General features: G+C 40.4%; 1 protein-coding gene across 3 annotated transcripts in view; it reads left to right on the forward strand.

The window, feature by feature from the left end:
* Positions 1–6681: 6681 nt before the first annotated feature.
* CCR3 (C-C motif chemokine receptor 3) overlaps positions 6682–21490 on the forward strand; it is a 36264-nt gene continuing 21455 nt past the window's right edge. For all 3 annotated transcript variants that reach the window (XR_012129540.1, XR_001854040.3, XM_017666566.3), the window contains exon 1: positions 6682–6897. The gene's annotated coding sequence lies outside the window, so the exon portion shown is untranslated. The remainder of the gene's footprint in view (positions 6898–21490) is intronic.

Here is a 21490-nt window from a genome sequence, read left to right on the forward strand (position 1 = left end):
GGGGAGAAATCAGAGCAGGAAGTTCCTTGTGTTAAGTTAATTCTAAATATTCAGAGACCACTTAACAAGTCTGCACCCCCAGCCCTTAGTCACATTCCTGAAGAATTCTTAAAAGGGGGAACCCCCAACCTTTCGGCATGCTCCGTGCTTCTGTGTAACCTTTTAATCTTAAACGTTCTCTCTCCAAACTTTCAGGGCACCTCTCCTTCCCAAGGTGGCCTGTACTTTTTCTCTCTTTAAGTAACTTTAAATAAAACTTTTACTCTGCTTCACTACTGTGTCTCTGCCCTTCAATGCTTTGTTGTGGCAGGGACAAGGACTGAGGAAAATATATAACACTCCCCCACCATCTTGGTCACGGGCTGCTGGAGTGGGTGGTCCAGAGCCAACTGAAGCACTCCAGCAGGTCAGCCCCCGGGGCCTCCAGAACTTCCTGTAGGAGGGAAGCAGCACAGAGATTAGGGGTGGGGGCCTGGAATCAGATAGAAGTGAATTCCAGGACAAGCCCCACTGTTTTGTGGTAGTGTGATCTTGGGCTTTTTGCGTAACTGACTTGCCTTAGTTCCTCCTCTGAGAAATGGTAAAAACAAATGGACTTACATCATGGGTCACCAAGATTTAAACAAGATGAGGTACAAAAAGCCCTTAGCAGAATGCCTGGCATGACACAAATGGTCAGGAAATGCTGTTTTAATTATTGAACAATGATTTCTCTGTCACCCTCACACAACTCCCCCACCATCCACAGCAGTCCCCAGTCCTTGTCACTCCTGGTTGCCAGCTGGTATTCAGGACTAACATACCTCTCCTCCAGCCCCCACCACATTGATTCTTTTATTTTTTCCAGAGCAGAAACTTTAGCACATTTTTTTTATTCACTCTGAATTTGCATTGCTCAAAACAGAGTAACACATTTAAAAAGTACCCAGATTAATCTTGGGGTAGGATGCAAAATAACACCCATATGAAAACTAAACATCTACCCCTCTCACCTTGATGTTACACTTCTAGGTGTCCTGCTGCCTGGTGATTTACAGAAGCCTCCACAATACCGTTATTACATAGTTGTGAACAATGTAGGAATTAAATTTTCTCACATGGTAGAAAGATTTCTGGCTGCTATTTGGAGAAAGAGGAGATATTAGCTTAAAGATCTATTATGTATCCGTCCCTGGTATCCTGGTTCCTCCATTTTATCTATCCTGCCCCTCGCTTCCTCCTCCGTTCCACGTCCAAGGGTCCGTCTCATACTTTGAGACACCGTGAGATGAAGGACTTGTGCTTGCCTGACTATGTATGTCTGCCCCTTTTTAAACAGGGCGCACTGTATTTGCACTTGATTAAGAAGTACTTCTCCTACCTTGGGGAGAAAACTATTCTCCGCATCATTTCTAAATCATTGTTCAGTTCTTTTCTCCATCATTTAATTTATTCACTAATTTTGATACTAGCTTTTGGTGTTTACATAGAAGACTTAAAAAGAACAAAACAAAACATCCAAAATAGATCAACAGAGCAACAATGGATTCCTCACAGGACTGGCCTGGAGGAGCTTGGGGTTTACTTTGAAGCTGACTTGGATCTACAAGTGGGATTAGTCCAGATCTCTGAAAAGCAGACACCTGGTAGGTTTTACAGCTGTAAAGCCTTTATTAGAGGAGGCACCTGTGAGCAAAAGTGGGCATGTTCTGGGAGAGGCTGGGAGAGCAGAGAGCTAGGGAAGGATGGTGCAAGAGTGTTAGACTGTTGCACAGACTAAGGGAAGCTTGGTATAGCCACTGAGGAATCCTAGAGCTGATGTTGGTCATCTGAGGAGGCGCATGGAGCGTGGCCTTGGGGCAAGCACAGTGTGGTGGCCCAGCAGAGCAGCCATAGTGGGTCCCACTCCCTGTAGTCATAGGTTGTGGGGAAAATGGAAGTTCCTACAGCCGGGATCCTCACCTGACCCTAAACTACTTGATGATGTAATCGGCCTTCTGCTAGGCTACTGCTTCCACACCCTAGGCAATAAGCTATTACTGACTGAGTCACTATATAAAGAGCTCTGCCCAATTCTCTGGGTGGAGGCAGAGATGAAGGAGGATTACAGATCTGCAGACTGCTGGAGGCATACATGATTCTAGTGCTCTGTATATCCCCTGGAGAACACAGCTTGGTATAAATCCTTTTACCCTATGGAGAAAGTGAAGGTTCCTATGGCCAAGATTCTCACCTGGCCCTGGTCAGCTTGCTCACTACACATGTATGGGCAGTATGTTATCAGTGACTCTTATATAAAGAGCTCTGCCCAGCACTCTGGTCTGCATGGCTGCAGGAGAGCAGAGGCTGGAGTGGTGGCAGCACCAAGGACAGAGACTGAGACGGCTGTGGGGACAGAGAGGCCCAGAGGCAGAGACCTGCTTGCTGCGTGCAGACTCTCTCTGAGTGGACGGGATTCTAGTGACTGACCTGCCACTGTGGGAATAAAGTTGGGTATAAACCCCTTCAGCCCAAGAAGGTTCCATTGTCATTTTTGGTCTCATTTAATCCATAGTGAACTTGTCTGGGGCTGAAACCCATTGGCAAGACGTGGCTGAAGCCCGACCTTCCTGCCCCAGGTGAGTCCCAAGAACTGCACCCCGGAGCTATTGTGGGAAGGTGGGTGTAAATAAGGAAGCTGTGCATTTCTCCTTGCAGCTTAGGCAGTCACTTCCTTTCACATGCTCAAGGCCCTGTTGACCTGAGCTCTCCTGCAAGAAATTTCTGGCTTTTCATAGCTTCTGAAGGGTCTTTGTTTGTTTTTCCCTCAATTGCTCCTATATTCCTAAGCTGCCTTTGGTTTGGTTTGTTGGTATTGGTGATGGTGGTATTTTTGGTTGTTTCTGCAAAACATTTCTGCTTTAGTTTATGTGGCATTGAGAACCTGGAAGATCGGAGGGCATTAGACTTTAGGCCAGACTTTCCCACGTACTTTGGTAAACCTGTGAGGTAAGTGCCTTGAGCAGCCCTAAAAAGCACCAAAAATCTCTTGCCCCTACTGAGAAGAGCTGGGATGGAATAAGCCACTCTAGACCTTGGGGAAACCACTTTGGGTCCTGCCCTTACATTTGGTCATGATGCCATCTTCATCTCCAGCTGAAGGACAGTAGGCACCTGTTCTTTAAATGTGGTATCATGCAGGGAAAAGAACTCAATGGATAGTCTGACCTCTAGTCTCTGTGGCTTTGCCAAGTCTCTCACTGGATCCCCATTTCTGCATTTATATGGGGTAACAAAAGCATCCCTGCCAACCTCACAGGGCTGACATGAAGACCCCATCAAAATGAGAGGGGGGCCAGAAAGCAGCAGCAACTGTACCATGCCATGCCAGTGTGCTGGCACTCATCAGACCAACACCTCTCAGGGTTCTCCTGGGCATTCCTCATCTTGAGGGATGTTAATAGGTGTTATTGAAAAAACAAATGCTTTTCCTCCTTTAAAATAGGTTTGGGAAGCACTAGGCTAACAAAGTTTAAAGTGGTTCTGCACTGAAGGATTTCTCAGACACTTTATGGTACTGTGAATCTCCATGAATGTTTCCAATGCGCAGGACAATCTTCTTTTCGTGGGTTCCACAGAACACCCTCTATTAGCAATGCCGTATTAGATAACACAGTGATCCTTGAGTGGAGGACGTAGGGGTCAGATTTGGTGCAGCTGTAATGCTGCTGCTCACATCATGGGACCTCAAACACACTGGGACAGGTTGTTAGTTTAACTAGTGGATAGGTCATGAGGAGCTGCAGCCTGAAAGACCTAGGTAGGGCACTTGATACCAGAAAAAACCCAGGAGAAGTCCTTGCCACATGTAAAGATCTGACCAAGATCTCCTGGACTCACCATGGGCTCTTGCAGAGTCCCACACAGGCTCCTGAGTCATACTTCTATCAAGAGTTATATGTGGTGGGGTTTATCCTCACATATATTAACTCTCACCTTAACTTTCTCTAAAGCTTAATCTCTCAAATGATGAGAAAACATTGCCCTGCTTTCTCATTTACTCCCTGGGGTGCTCACTGGTTCCAGAAATGCCTCAGGCGGTCCTGCCATCTCACGGTTGCCCACTTTTCCCCTTTTCTCTTCTCCCTGCTGTTCTGAGTCCTACCTGTGGTCAAGGTCCGGCTTCCCTCTGAGGATATCCTTTTTTGCTTAGAAAGACTGGACTCTGGTCCCAGTTAGCTGGCAGTGTGCTGAGGCTTCCTCATCTGTAAATGGAGACCACAGCACCTGCACTGCGGCTGTGGCCACAGACGGCCACCTGGGCTCTGCTCCAGCAGCTCCTTCAGCAGGCTCCCAGGATGCCCCCACTCTGGGACAGCCTGCTGAGACTGTTCTTCTTGACAGGAGCGGAAATCTGCCTCCTGGAACCTCTCCCCCCTGGGTTACCCCAAACAGCCCATGAGGAAGGCCAGTTGAGAATAACATAAAACAACCAAGGACTTCTTATCTTCTCTTTTCAAACCAGAGGCCTCCAGTTCCTCTTAACTCTTCTCTGAGAGGGGTTTGCAGACCCCCCTGAGACTAAATGCTGGCTGTCAAGCTCCCTCAAACTGGGGCCTCTGGGGTGCCCATGAACCCTACCTACAGAGTTTTTAATCTTTTTTTCCTAACTTTTCTTTATCATTTGAAGCATGTAGTGCAGTCCTGCCTACATAGCAGATATTTGATAAACAGTGAATTCATTGACTTGTCAACTTAGATTTCCTTCACTGTGCCAAAGCTTTTTTGTTTTATTCGGTCTCAACTGTTAATTTTTGCTTTTGTTCCACTTGCCTGAGGGAGATAGATCCAGTAAAATATTGCTTAAGTTGATGTCTAAGAGACTACTGCCTATGTTTTCTGTTAGGAGTTTTATGTTTTCAGGTCTTACATTTAGGTCTTTAATCTGTTGTGAACTTGTGTGTGTGTGTGTATGGTGTAAGAAAGTGGTCCAGTTTTATTCTTTTGCATGTAGCTATCCAGTTTTCCCAACACCACTTATTGAAGAAAGAGTCTTTTCCTCATTGTATATTCATGCCTTCTTTGTTGTATATTAATTGACCATATAACTCATACAACTCATACCAAAAAAATAAAAAATAAAAATAATCTGATTAAGAAATAGGTGGAGGACCTGAACATTTTTCCAAAGAAGGCATACAGATAGTCAAAAGAAACACAAAAAGATGTGCATCACTAATCATCAGGAAAATGCAAATCAAAACCACAATGAAACATCACCTCACACCAATCAGAATGGCCACTATCTCAAAGACAAGGAATAGCAAGTGTTGGCAAGGATGTGGAGAAAAGGGAGCCCCTGTGCATGGTTGATGGGAATGTAAATTGATGCAGCCACTATGGAAAACAGTGTGGAGGTCCCTCAAAATATTAAAAATAGAAATATCATACAACCCAGTAATTCTACTTCTTGGTATTTACCCAAAGAAAACAAAATCACTAATTTGAAAAGATATGTGTGTCCCTATGTTCATTGCAGCATTAACACCAATAGCCAAGATATAAAGGCAACCTAAACATTCATTTATAGATCAATGGATAAAGACTAAAGATAAATAAATGGACAAAGAGGTGGTTCAAATATACAATGCAATATTACTCAGCTATAAAAGAATGTAACCTTGCCATTTGTGACAACATCTATAGACTTAGAGGACATTATGCTATTTGAAATAATCCAGGCAGAGAAATACAAATATCAAATGATTTTACTTATATGTGGAATATAAAAAACTATGCAAATGAATAAACAGACAAATAGTAACAGACTCATAAATTCAGAGGACAAACTGGTGGTTGCTAGAGGTGAACGGGTTGGGGGGATAGGTAAATAGGTGAAGGGATAAAGAGGTACAAATTTCCAATTATAAATAAGTCATAGGGATAAAAAGTCCAGCATAGCAAATATAGTCAATAATATTTTAATAACTTTGCATGATGACAGATGGTAGCCACACCTATCAGGGTGAGCCTTCATATTGTATATACATGTTGAATCACTCTGTTGTACATCCAAAACTAATATAACATTGTATGTCAACTCTACTTCAAGAAAATCACACTGTACATGGTGCCACAAGTACTGTCTGAGCACCTGCTCTGTGCCAAGCATCTTGCTAGGTTCCCTGTTCACATCAGCACACAGAGCAGGCACAAGGCTCTGCCCTGGGAAGCTTATGTCACAGGGTGTTCTATCCACACATTATGTTTGCTTAGCCCTGTATATTCTACAGAGCCTTTTTATTGCATTTATCTTAGCTGGTTCTGTGGCAACCCTATATAGTTATTATTATTTCAGTTAACAGATGAGAAAGCTGAGATCCAGCAAGATCAAATGATAAACCAAAGGTCACACTGCTGTGTGCACTACAACTGAGACTCAAACTCGAGTCTTCATGGCTTGTCTAACCCTATGCCACAGCTTGCCTCACCAAAGTCTGCTGTTGCGCTCTCTAGAATAATTAGGTTAACCCTTAATCATCATTTCTTCCTTCATAGGGAAATTCTGATTTCATTTCTTGTCCTCCCTCCCCATGGGTCAAAGCAATGCTCATTTAAGAATTATCCACCCTTCCAAAAAATGAGCAATGCCAAGGAAACTCAGAATCCCTAAAGTAGCTGCTGAACATAGCTGCATTCATCTCAAGGATTACTCAACTCAGTGTTTAGTATGTAATCTCAATCATAAAAAAGAAGAACTACACCAAATTTGATATCTCTCTGAAATCTTGCAAAACCTGAGAAGCTAGCATATTTAAAGAGGAAGCTGTGTTATTTATTACCTTACTAATGTCTGTGATCAGATGGTATATCTCCGTTTCAAGAGGGGCGAGACCTAAGCCATCCCTGGATGCATAAAGGACTTTGCTAAATTAACAGGTACCACTTGTTTCTCTTCTTCTCATCTGGGCAAGCACTTATTGAATGCAACACAAGTTGTTTATTTAGAAGAGATTTCCAGGTAGACTGTTAGGTTTCCAAGAAAAAGGAGATGGAGCGAGGGGTGTATGCAGGTGGAAGCAATACCTCTCAGGAACGCTCTTAGATGGAGGAGGCAGAGGAGAAGGTGGTCTACCATAAGTTAGTAGGTAGTATGGGGCCAAAGTAGGAGGGTATATTGTGAAATATGTCCATTTTCTTTCTGCTTTCTCCCATTTTCCCTTCTTTCTCCCCTATATACCATGATTAGTTTGCTTTTCCAATTCATCCAAACTTGCTCTTTTATACTTCTTGACTCCCATGACTGTGTCCATGTTACCTTTGCTGTGATTTCATAAATTCCCAACTATTAAGAATATGACCACCCCAAAAGGGTAACATCTAGTAGTTTTGTGTTTATGGATATTGACTTTTAGGAAACAGTCAGTGAAAATATAATTTATGTGTATGTACATATATTTACATATCACATTTGTAATATGTATATATACTTCAATCTTAATTAAAAGTCTACTCTGTCAGACTATTAGGTGAATCAGTTGATCAGTTGATTTGGTCTCTTTGTCTGGTTTTACAAGGTTGACTGTTTCTTTTCCTGGAACTGTATTAGAGGATAGGGATAGAAAGCCTTCCTAATATTCTGGGAAACCTTGCATTGGTCGGGGATGGAAGCTGACTGTTGTTTGACAAATGTTTCAAGAGAGGATGGTGGGAATATGGGGTCTTTAGTATGGAAGCAATAGGAGTTGGAGTGTATCTGCAGCTCTTTTCAGAAGGTGGTAATCAATACATTAAACCATGCACACTGAGTTATTTCTCCTTGGGGAAGAATTGTGTGACTCAATAAGGAAAAAGCATACATACTCAGCAGAATAAAGTGGGTAAAGGACACAAAGAGGTAATTTACAGAAAAGGAAATACAAATGACTAATAATTAGTTTTAAAAAATCTTAGTAACTAAATAAATGTTAATTACAAAAATAATGACATCCTTTTTGCTCACATAATTGGCCAAGTAATTTTTTCTTTTCAGTCTTCTCCCTGTTGATGGATGTTTACTGAGACTGGCATGATCAACTATTAGTGCCAAGAGTGTATATATGCTCACACTTTCTGGAAGCAATTTAGCAAAATGCATCACTTAGGAATATGATTACAGGTCGAAATTGTGCTTTAGGAAATCTACTTTAAGGAAATAATAAAAAATACAGGCAAAGGTGTTTATTGCAGCATTATTTACAAAAGTGCAAATTGGGAGCAACTTAATCACACAAGATAAGACTAAATAACCATTTATACAATATATTGGAGTTGTTAACAAAATCTATTTTCAAAGAATTTTTAACCATGTAGAACTAGATGCAGGATATAAAATTTAAAATAACAGGATAAAAAATGATGTACAAGTATGATATCTATTATAACAAACATGGTACCTAGGAAAGAGATAGCAGTTATTTCTCCATGGTACAGGTAGGGACAGTAGTACCAGGGACTAGGAATCTGAGTCCTCTGGTTAAACTGAACAACCCCCAACCATGTTATTTTATTGCACAGGCATACCTTCCCTATGAAAACATATTCTTCAGATTATCTCCTTCAACTAAATAACATATCAGCCTGCATTCAAATACTAAATATGAGCTACATTTCTGAAATGAAACATACAATGGAGGGATTTAAAAGCAGATTAGATGTAGTAGAAGAGACATTAAATGGAATAGAAATTATATAAGAGGAATACAAAGAAGCTGAGGCACAGAGAGAAAAAAGAATTTATAGGAATGAAGAATATTGAGAGAACTTTGTGACCAATCCAAATGGAACAATATTCACATTATAGGGATACCAGAAGAAGAAGAGATAGAAAAAGGAATAGGATGTGTCTTTGAAAAGGTAATTGCTGAAAACTTACCCAGTCTGGGGAAGGAGATTGTCTGTCAGGCCATGGAGGTGCACAGATCTGCCAACACAAGGGACCCAAGGAAGACAACACCAAGACATATAATAATTGAAATGTAAAAGATCAAGGATAAGGCCAGACTTTTAAAAGCAGCTATAGAGAGAAAAAAGATCACAGACGAAGGAGAACACATGAGGCTATCATCAGACTTCTCAACAGAAATCTTACAGGCCAGAGGGAGTGGCATGATGTATTTAATGCAATGAAGTAGAAGGGCCTCGAATGAAGAATATTTTATCTGGCAAGATTATCCTTTAAATTTGAAGGAGGGATTAAACAATTTCCAGGTAAGCAAAAACTGAGAGAATTTACCTCCCAGTGCATTTTGGAGGGACTGCTATAGATGGAAGTATTCCTAAGGCTAAATAGCTGTCACCAGAGGAAATAAACTATAGCAAAGAAAGTGGAACAATTAATTACTAAGCAAATGCAAAATTAAATAAAATACACACAAAGTCAGTCAAGGGATACACAAAGAGCACACAATATGACACCTAATATATACAGAATGGAGGAGGAAGCAAATGGAGGAAAACAAAAAAGAACATTTAGGTTGTGTTCATAATAGCATACTAAATGAGTTAAGTGAGTAAAATTAGACTGTTAGATAGTAAGGGAATTACCCTTGAACCTTTGGTAACCATGAATCTAAAGCCTGCAATGGCAATAAGTACATACCTATCGATAATCACCCTAAATGTAAATGGTCTGAATGCACAAATCAAAAGACATAGAGTCACTGAATGGATAAAAAACAAACCATGTCTATATGCTCCCTATAAGAGACTCACTTCAAACCCAAAGACATACACAGACTGAAAGTAAAGGGATGGAAAAAGACATTTCATGCAACTAATAGGGAGAAAAAATCAGGAGTTGCAGTACTTGTATCAGGCAAAATAGACTTCAAAACAAAGAAAGTAACAAGAGACAAAGAAGGACATTACATAATGATAAAGGGCTCAGTCCAACAAGAGGATATAACTGTTATAACTATCCATGCACTGAACACAGGATCACTTACATATGTTAAATAAATACTAAAAGAATTAAAGGGGGGAAATACAATACAATGCATTCATTTTAGGAGACTTCAACACATCACTCACTCCAAAGGACAGATCAACCACACAGAAAATAAGTAAGGACACAGAGGCACTGAATAGTGTATTAGAACAGATGGACCTAATGGATATCTACAGAACACTCCATCCAAAAGCAACAGGATACACATTCTTCTAAAGTGCACATGGAACATTTACAAGAATAGATCATATACTAGGCCACAAAAAGAGCCTCAGTAAATTAAAAAAGATTGAAATTGTACCAACAAGCTTCTCAGATAATAAAGATATGAAACTAGAAATAAATTACACAAAGAAGACAAAAAAGCCCACAAACACACGGAGGCTTAACAACATGCTCCTAAATAATCAATGGATCAATGACCAAATAAAAACAGAGATCAAGCAATATATGGAGACAAAAAACAATAATTCAACACTACAAAACCTGTGGGATGCAGCAAAGGCCATGCTAAGAGGGAAGTATAATGCAATACAGGCCTACCTCAGGAAAGAAGAACAATCCCATATGAAAAGTCTAAACTCACAATTAACAAAACTAGAAAAAGAAGAACAAATGAGGTCCAAAGTCAGTAGAAGGAGGGACATAATAAAGATTAGAGCATAAATAAATAAATTCAAGAGGAATTTAACAATAGAAAGAATCAATGAAAGCAGGAGTTGGCTCTTTGAGAAAATAAAAATAGATAAACCCCTAGCCAGACTTATCAAGGAAAAAAGAGAGTTTACACACATAAACAGAATCAGAAATGAGAAAGTAATAATCACTACAGACACCAAAGAAATACAAAGAATTATTAGAGAATACTATGAAAAATTATATGCTAACAAACTGGATAACCTAGAAGAAAAGGACAACTTTCTAGAAAAATACAACCTTCCCAGGCTGACCCAGGAAGAAACAGAAAATCTGAACAGACCAATTACCAGCAATGAAATAGAATTGGTAATTAAAAATCTACCTAAGAACAAAATGCCTGGACCAGATGCTTTCAGTGCTGAATTTTATCAAACATTTAGTGAAGACCTAATACCCATCCTCCTTAAAGTTTTCCAAAAAGTAGAAGAGGAGAGAATACTCCCAAACTCATTCTACAAGGCCAGCACCACTCTAATACCAAAACCAGGCAAAGAAAACACAAAAAAAGAAAATTAAAGGCCAATATCCCTGATGAACATAGATGCAAAAATACTCAACAAAATATTAGTAAAATGAATTCAAAATACATCAGAAAGATCATCCATCATGATCAAGTAGGATTTATTCCAGGGATGCAAGGATGGTACAACATTTGAAAATCCATCAACATCATCCACCACATCAACATAAAGAAGAACAAAAACCACATGATCATCTCCATAGATGCTGAAAAAGGATTTGACAAAATTCAACATCCATTCATGATAAAAACTCTCAACAAGTGGGTATAGAGGGCAAGTACCTCAACATAATAAAGGCCATATATGACAGACCCACGGCCAACATTATACTTTACCGTGAGAAGCTGAAAGCTTTTCCTTTAAGATCAGGGACAAGACAAGGATGCCCACTCTCCACTTTCATTCAACATAATTCTGAAGGTCCTGGCCATGGCAATCAGATGTCACAAAGAAATAAAAGGCATCCAGATTGTCAAGGAAGAAGTTAAACTGTCCCTGTTTGCAGATGACATGATATTGTACATAAAAAATCCCTAAAGAATCCACTCCAAAACTACTAGATCTAATATCTGAATTCAGCAAAGTTGCAGGATACAGAATTAATACACAGAAATCTGTTGCTTTCCTATATACTAAGGATGAACTAGCATAAGGAGAAATCAGGGAAACAATTTCATACACAATTTCATCAAAAAGAATAAAACCCTAGGAATGAACCTAACAAAGGAAGTGAAAGACCTATACTCTGAAAACTACAAGACACTCATGAGAGAAATTAAAGAAGATACCAATACATGGAAACACATCCAATGCTCATGGATAGAAAGAATTAATATTGTCAAAATGGCCATCCTCAGTCATCAAGACAATTTGGTACTGGCACAAGAATAGACCCATAGACCAATGGAAAAGACTAGAGAGCCCAGATATAAACCCAACCATATATGGTCAATTAATATATGATAAAGAAGCCATGGACATACAAGGGGGAAATGACAGCCTCTTCAACAACTGGTGTTGGCAAAACTGGACAGCTTCATGCAAGAGAATGAAACTGGATTATTGTCTAACCCCATACACAAAAGTAAACTCAAAATGAATCAAAGACCTGAATGTAAGTGATGAAATGATAAAACTCTTAGAAGAAAACATAGGCAAAAATCTCCTGAATATAAACATGAGCAACTTTTTCCTGAATGCATCCCTTTGGGCAAGGGAAACAAAATAAAAAATGAACAAATGGGACTACATCATGCTAAAAAGATTCTGTACAGCAAAGGACCATCAGCAGAACAAAAAGGCATCCTACAGTATGGGAGAATATATTTGTAAATGACATATCTAACAAGGGGTTAACATCCAAAATATATAAAGAACTCACATGCCTCAACACCCCAAAAGCAAATAACCCTATTAAAAAATGGGCAGAAGATATGAAGAGACAATTCTCCAAAGAAGAAATTCAGATGGCCAACAGACACATGAAAAGATGCTCCACATCGCTAATTTTCAGGGAAATGCAAATTAAAATCACAATGAGATATCACCTCACACCAGTTAGGATGGCCAACATAGAAAAGACTAGGAACGTCAAATGCTGGCGAGGATGCAGAGAAAAGGGAAGCCTCCTACACTGCTGGTGGGAATGTAAGCTAGTTCAACCATTGTTGAAGGCAATATGGAGGTTCCTCAAAAAACTAAAAACAGAGGTACCATTTGACCCAGGAATTCCACTCCTAGGAATTTACTAAAAAAAAAAAAAACTTCTCAGACTCAAAAAGACATATGCACCCTATGTTTATTGCAGCACTATTTACAGTAGCCAAGATATGGAAGAACCTAAGTGTCCATCAGTAGATGAATGGATAAAGAAGAGGTGGTACAATGGAATACTATTCAGCCATAAGAAAGAAACAAATCCTACCATTTACAACAACATGGATGGAGCTTGAGGGTATATGCTCAGTGAAATAAGTTAGGCCGAGAAAGACAAATACCAAATGATTTCCCTTATTTGTGGAGTATACCAACGAAGCAAAACTGAAGGAACAAAATAGCTTCAGACTGACAGACTTCAAGAAGGAACTAGAGGTTACCAAAGGGATGGGGTTGGGGAGGGTGGGTAGTATCATGACTGTTGCACATGATGTGCATGGGGTCACAGGGAAGACAGTGTAGCTCTGAGAAGACAAATAGGGACTCTGTGGTATCTTACTACACTGATTGACAGTGACGGCAATGGGGTATGGGGAGGGACTCCATAATAAGGGTGAATGTAATAACCACATTGTTTTTTTGTGTGAAATCTTCATAAGACTGTATATCAATGATACCTTAATAAAAAAAAAGATTAGGCAGATAAACTCAACATTGAATTGTGAAAAAAAAATAATAATAATGATTGGCCATTGGTTGCCCTAAAATACAAATGCTATGCTATGTCTGCAGCTGGAAAGAAGATTGTATTTATTCATGACTTCAACCTCGAGAGGTTCTTGTGTATTTCCCAGGACGGAGCCTACTGGCTCATAAGGTGTCTCATTCTGTTCCTGCACAACTTGGTCATTCTCAGCAAATTCTTCCACATGTGTGAAAATGTTGTTTCCTCCAATGCTATCAAATTTCTGCTCTCTGAAGAGTCTACCCTAATCTACAGGAAAAGCTGTCATCAATCCACCTCAAAGGGACTTTTCTATCTCAAAGGGAACTAAAACATTGCGTAAACCAATCCTTTAGTAAAAAAAACTTTGGTCCAGACCAAAGACATATCAATCTTGGTCAAAACAAAAAATGAATCAAAATGAATCTGAAGACTGTTTTTCATACAAAACATTCCAAGTTCTGCCAACTTTGGTTGATGTTTCTGTATGTTCATCATCCCGGTGGCTACTAACCCTCTTCAGATGTGGTACCTGGGACAGAAAATGATATCTTAAAGATACCGTCAGAACTGAAAAAACAGAGTAATTAATAATTATTCTCATCATTGTAGCCATTTCAGACACACTTACTAAGTAGCCATTCCTTGTCAGGCATTATGTTGTCGGGTACTAGTACTGCCCTGTCCAACATGGCAGCTGTTTGTCACATGTGGCTATTCAAATTTAAATTAATTAAATTACAATAAAATGAAAAGTTCAGTTGCTCAATCACACTGCATTTCAAATGCTCAGTAGCCATGTAGCTAGTGTGTGCTTTACTGGATAACAGATACAGGACATGTCTATCACTGCAGAAAAGTTCTGTTGGATAGTGCCGCAACACAGCATTATTTTTTCGGACAACCCCGGGTTCTCTGTGGAAAGAAGTAGAAGGGGAGGGAGGACTGGCTTAATTGTGCAGGTGGGAAGCAATGTGAGTAGCTAGGTGGATAGGTCAGTGGATGAATAAATGAAGGGATAGGTGAGTAGATGGGTGGATGGAGAATCAGGCGGGAGGATTTCTTTTATTCCGGACGATCAGTGTGGACTAAAACTGGATCAGCTCTTGGGGTGGCCGTGTCACATGCTGGCTTCTATTGATCTTGCAACTGAGGACATTCTTCGTTTTACCCCTACATTTCCTTTTTTCTTGTCACCTAAGCTTCAGGAAGTTTGGAGAGTGTATAACTCAGAGATAGAAAACAGACTCATAAAATTTAGGAGGGACTTCTTGTCCCCTAGAACAGGAGTTGTCAACCTAGGCTGCACACGGAAATCGCCAGGGCACCCTACGAATCATTGAGGCCTGGGTCCCACCTCCAGAGACTCTGATCTAATCGTTCAGGGGTCACTGGGGTGTCAGACGCTCCCCCATGATTCCCACGCATAGCCAGGGTGGAGAACCACTGCTCTAGTCAAGCTTCCTCTTGCTGTGGAAGTCCCCTCCCGCGATGCCCTTGACAGGCAGCCGCCCAGCTTTTGCTTGAATTCCTTTAATCACAGCTTGCTCCAGGCCTCACAAGGCGCCCATTTCATTTGGATAACACTGCTCAAGCTCCTGCTTATGTTGTTACTGAATTTGCCTCTCGGAAATTCCTGCTGGTTCTGGAGCACTGCTGGGAGTCAGCACATGATTCTGATTCTCACCCACACACCACCATCTTGCTTGCTCTCCTCCCCTTAGTGTCCTTTCTTTAGGCTGAATAGCTCTGGCTCTTCAACTCAGCTTTATTGGGTAGAGTTTCCTTTCAACTGTATTTCAGTGGGGTAATGTTTGCATTAAGTGTCTTGCCTGGGACCTAGCACAGAGCCCGGGATATAGTCTCAGACCATTTAAAAACCCCATCACATGCTAACCTGTCATTCTAGTTGAGCATAAAGTTAGCAAGTAATGGGGATTTTTTTTTCTTGCATAAGATCATATATTGCAGCATTGTTTGAAATAGCAAAAAGTATCCATTTATAGGACACTGGCGAAATAGACCGGTATATTCACACAATGAATGCTCTGCAGCACTGAAAAAGCATGAGAAAAACTTACATGGCTAAGTTAAAAAAGCAAAGTGCCTATTGATGAATGTAGTGTCCTGCTTTTATGCAACAAACAAGGTAAGATTAGAAAGTATATTTATATTTGCTTACAATTGCATATGGAATCCCTGGGAGAAACACAAGAAACCAGCAAGACCAGTGACCCTAGGTGGCTGAGTAGGGTATCGGGGGACAAGGTTCTGAAACTCTTCTGAGCAGAGGCCCAACAAAGTTTGTTGTCAATTAGCTTTGTAAGGATGTTTTGAAGAAACAGACTTAGAAGATCAAGATTATGTCTCCCTCCAGAGCAGAAAACAGGTTTTTTTTGCTATTAAGTAGAATAAAGATTATGTCTCTTTCCAAAGCAAAAATTGTGCAGGTTTGTTCTCAGCCCAGTGAGAAAGACTGGGGGTTTCTAAACTCGGGTTCTTTGGCTGTGTGGCAAACCCAGTGTTCACATGACCCACCCTGGAGAACTGGTGAGAACATCGAACTCATGCAGCCTGCTGCGCCATGACTAACGACATCCTTTGCTCTTACCTGATTGTTGCACATCTTCTGCCAATATCCATGAAAAGGTGGCAGGCTTGCTTGTTAGCTGGCAAGTAGAGTAAAATCTCCAACCCTTCACAGTTCTTAGAGAGGATGTGGGGAATGAGATATATGGGGAAGGAGTAGGATGAGACTTCTTATTGTACATCTTTTCATATTATTGTATTTTGAGCCACATGGTTGTGTTACCTAGTCAATCATAAATAGCGTTTAAAATTACTCTTGGAAAAATAATTCCTGCATGTAAACTTAAATTAAATGAATAGAAGTGTTACATGCAGATTATGGGAAGTGATCATTTTACAAATGTGGTCAAAATAAGTAGAACTCTCCCTCATTTCTGGTTGTCTTTAATTTTCCAGGAATTCAGTTATATGTTTATCTATCATCTATCTATCTATCTATCTATCTATCTATCTATCTATCTATCTATCTATCTATCATCTGTCACCTACTTGTCATCTTTGTCAAAGATAATTTGACCCCTGATATCTCTTTATTAGACATGTCGGTAAGTAAATGGTTAATATAATCTTTGGTTCCCATTAGGTTATTTAACTTGGTTGAGGTACAAACACACTTCTAGAAATTTAATCTCCCCATTTATTGTAACTAAAGATTTTAATGAAGGCTAAAATGTCTTGTAGAACAAATTATTGGGGTCTTTGTGGATTTTCTATAACCTTGGATAATGGTTATAGAATATAGACTAATTGTGGAAAGGTAAGAATTTCTGCTTACGCAGAAGAGATATTTCCTCCTCTAATGTTGTATTATATGATGTTGGAAAAGACCTAAGAAATTTTGGAAAGGCCTGAAAACTTGAAAAATAAAGGTCAGTTGGTGGAGAGAGGTATAGAACTAATGTATATCTTCCTGTTCTAGATGCTTTCACGTGTTAGTTCATGTAATCCTTATGTCACTCCCTCCTTAACCTCTCTGTGCCTCAGAGTCCTTATGTGTAACATGGTTAAGCTACTTGCTGTATGTCACTCAGTCATTTTTTTCAGACCCAGAAGTTGAAACATTATTCTACACTGAGGAGGACCCAGGTTATCTAAGAAAGAAAATCTTACAGCTACAGATTCCCTGGCACTAGGTACCAGTGAAACCAAAAGGCCCTTGAGCATAGGATCTGACCTTAACCCCAGGTGGTCCTGCAGGAACGAGCACCACTGGGAGTCACCTGGAGGCAGGGCTCTTCCAGTTGGGCAGGTAGGTCCAGGTGGCGAGCAGTGACTTCTACTTGCTCTCTTCTCTATATCCTTGGGATGACCCATCAGTTCACCTGAGAAGCTGATCCCCTCAAAGAGACTACACACTTCATTAAATACACCTGGATTAGTGACTTTACTAAACTGAGGTATCATTCAGTATGTGGTCTATCGGATATACCTGGTTTTAACCAAACTCCCACTACTGTCAAGGATTAAAAGTCTTAATTATTAGGCATAAGAGTTTTCCACTACAGCAAACTTTTAGAATAAAATGAATTTTAAATTAATAGTATCTTTTTTCACCAATCTGATAAGAGCTTGTTGACATTTACTTCTAAAAACATTCACACTAGCCCAAGAAATATTGCCAATGATTACTCAGTATATCTCTGGCTTTGGCCGCCATAGATGGATCACATGCGATGGTCTTGTCATTATTGAGAGTCATGCCTCCATGTACAGTAGATGTCCACAGTGAGGGAATGGTGCTGGAACTGAGAAAGGTGTTTTCTGTCACACTGAAGGTCCCCATCCAGGCCTCATGCTGACAGGCAGGGGAGGCTGGGAAGATTGTCTGGGTTTCTTGAGCCAGGAACACGTGGGGTCAAGTCCCAACTTAGACATTTGCTCTCTGTATGATTCTAAGTTATGGAATTGCTATGACCTCTGAGGTTATTTATTTATTTTGGTATCATTAATCTACAATTATATGAAGAACATTATGTTTACTAGGCTCCCCCGTTCACCAAGTTCCCCCCCACATGGCCCTTCACAGTCACTGTCCATCAGCATAGTTAGATGCTGTAAGTCACTACTTGTCTTCTCTGTGTTGTAGAGCCCGCCCCATACACCCCCACTACATTATACATGCTAATCGTAAGGCCCCCTTTCTTTTTCCCTTCCCTTATCCTTCCCTTCCCACCCATCCTCCCCAGTCCCTTTCCCTTTGGTAACTGTTAGTCCATTATAGATTCGGTTGATTCTGCTGCTGTTTTGTTCATTCAGTTTTCCTTTGTTCTAATACTCCACATATGAGTGAAATCATTTGGTACTTGTCTTTCTCTGCCTGGCTTATTTCACTGAGCATAATACCCTCTAGCTCCATCCATGTTGTTGCAAATGGTAGGATTTGTTTTCTTCCTATGGCTGAATAATATTCCATTGTGTATATGTACCACATCTTCTTTATCCATTCATCTACTGATGGACGGACACTTAGGTTGCTTCCATTTCTTGGCTATTGTAAATAGTGCTGCGATAAACATAGGGGTGCATCTGTCTTTTCCAAACTGGGCTACTCCATTCTTAGGGTAAATTCCTAGAAGGGGAATTTCTGGGTCAAATGGTAAGTCTATTTTAAGCATTTTGAGGAACCTCCATACTGCTTTCCACAATGGTTGAACTAATTTACATTCCCACCAACAGTGTAGGAGGGTTCCCCTTTCTTCACAACCTCACCAACATTTGTTGTTGTTTGTCTTTTGGATGGTCGCGATCCTTATTGGTGTGAGGTGATATCTCAATGTGGTTTTAATTTTCATTTCTCTGATGACAAGTGATGTGGAGCATCTTTTCATGTGTCTGTTGGCCATCTGAATTTCTTCTTTAGAGAACTGTCTATTCAGCTCCTCTGCCCATTTTTTAATTGGATTATTTGATTTTTGTTTGTTGAGGTGCATAAGCTCTTTATATATTTTGGATGTGAACCCTTTATCGGATCTGTCATTTATGAATATATTCTCCCATACTGTAGGATACCTTTTTGTTCTATTGATGGTGTCCTTTGCTGTACAGAAGCTTTTCAGCTTGATATAGTCCCACTTGTTCATTTTTGCTTTTGTTTCCCTTGTCCCGGGGAGATATGTTCATGAAGAAGTCACTCATGTTTATGTCTAAAAGATTTTTGCCTATGTTTTTTCCTAAGAGTTTTATGGTTTCATGACTTACATTCAGGTCTTTGATCCATTTTGAATTTACTTTTGTGTATGGGGTTAGACAGTGATCCAGTTTAATTCTCTTACATGTAGCTGTCCAGTTTTGAAAGCACCATCTGTTGAAGAGGCTGTCATTTCCCCATTGTATGTCCATGGCTCCTTTATCATATATTAATTGACCATATATGTTTGGGTTAATGTTTGGAGTCTCTAGTCTGTTCCACTGGTCTGTGGCTCTCTTCTTGTGCCAGTACCAAATTGTCTTGATTACTGTGGCTTTGTAGTAGAGCTTGAAGTTGGGGAGTGAGATACCCTCCCACTTTATTCTTTCTTCTCAGGATAGCTTTGGCTATTTTGGATCTTTGGTGGCTCCATATGAATTTTTGAACTATTTGTTCCAGTTCATTGAAGAACACTGTTGGGAATTTGATAGGAATTGCATCGAATCTGTATATTGCTTTGGCAGGATGGCCATTTTGACGATATTAATTCTTCCTAGCCAAGAGCACGGGATGAGTTTCCATTTGTTAGTGTCCTCTTTAATTTCTCTTAAGAGTGTCTTATAGTTTTCAGGGTATAAGTCTTTCACTTCTTTGGTTAGGTTTATTCCTAGGTATTTTATTCTTTTTGATGCAATGGTGAATGGAATTGTTTTCCTGATTTCTCTTTCTATTAGTTCATTGTTAGTGTATAGGAAAGTTACAGATTTCTGTGTGTTAATTTTGTATCCTGCAACTTTGCTGAATTCCGATATCAGTTCTAGTAGTTTTAGAGTGGAATCTTTAGGGTTTTTTATGTACAATATCATGTCATCTGCAAATAGTGACAGTTTAACTTCTTCTTTACCAATCTGGATTCCTTGTATTTCTTTGTTTTGTCTAATTTCCATGGCTAGGACCTTCAGTTGAATAACAGTGGGGAGAGTGGGCATCCCTGTCTTGTTCCCTATCTCAGAGGAAAAGCTTTCAGCTTTTCACTGTTCAGTATGATGTAGGCTGTGGGTTTATCATATATGGCATTTATTATGTTGAGGTACTTGCCCTCTATACCTACTTTGCTGAGAGTTTTTATCATGAATGGATGTTGAATTTTGTCGAATGCTTTTTCAGCATCTATGGAGATGATCATGTGTTTTGTCCTTTTTCTTGATACGGTACATGATGTTGATAGATTTTCAAATGTTGTACCATCCTTGCATCCCTGGGATGAATACCACTTGGTCATGGTGTATGATCCTTTTGATGTATTTTTGAATTCAGTTTGCTAATATTTTGTTGAGTATTTTTGCATCTACATTTATCAGGGATATTGGTCTGTAGTTTTCTTTTTTGATGGGGTCTTTGCCTGGTTTTGGTATTAGGGTGATGTTGGTTTCATAGAATGAGTTTGGGAGTATTCCCTCCTCTTCTATTTTTTGGAAACCTTTATGGAGAATGGGTATTATGACTTCTCTGTATCTCCTGGGCTGCTCGGTCGCTGCCATGGCAGGCTTGCACAGGCCGCTCCCGGTCCCCTCTGGCACTGCCACCCCCGGTGCGTGCTGCTGCTCTCCCACTACTGGGCTGGTGTGTCGGGCTCCGCACCAGTTTGGGGAATGACTGGCAGGCTGCTTATTGCCGTGAGGGGCTTCAGAGCTGTGCTGCCACCCAGGGGTTTAGGGTGCCTAAAGTTCCCCGGGATTCCCAGCTGCTGGCTAACTGTGTCAGGACGACTTCATCCAGCTGTGGGGTCCCTGTCTTTTTAAGACTTGCAAAAGGCACTCGCTTTTCTTTTGTCTCAGGGGTGCCCATTACGGGGACCTGCCCACAGGTTTTGCTTTTTCCGTTTCTCTAATATCCAGCACCCTGTACAACCTTGTGTCTGCACTCCAGGTGCAGATTTCTAGAGCTGGTTGTTTAGCAGTCCTGGGCTTTCACTCCCTCCCCATTCTGACTCCTTTCTTCCTGCTGGGTTCTGGGGTGGGGGGTGTTTGGGTCCCACCTGGCGGCGGCTTGTATCTTACCCCCTTCATGTGATGTTGAGTTCTCACAGATGTAGATGTATCCTGGCTGTTGTACTGCATCCACTGGTGTCTCTTTTAGGAATAGTTGTATTTATTGTATTTTCATAAATATATATGTTTTGGGGAGGAGATTTCCACTGAACTACTCATGTCGCCATCTTGGCTCCG

Source organism: Manis javanica, chromosome 3, assembly GCF_040802235.1.
Source record: "Manis javanica isolate MJ-LG chromosome 3, MJ_LKY, whole genome shotgun sequence".
NCBI classification, from domain to species: Eukaryota; Metazoa; Chordata; class Mammalia; order Pholidota; family Manidae; genus Manis; species Manis javanica.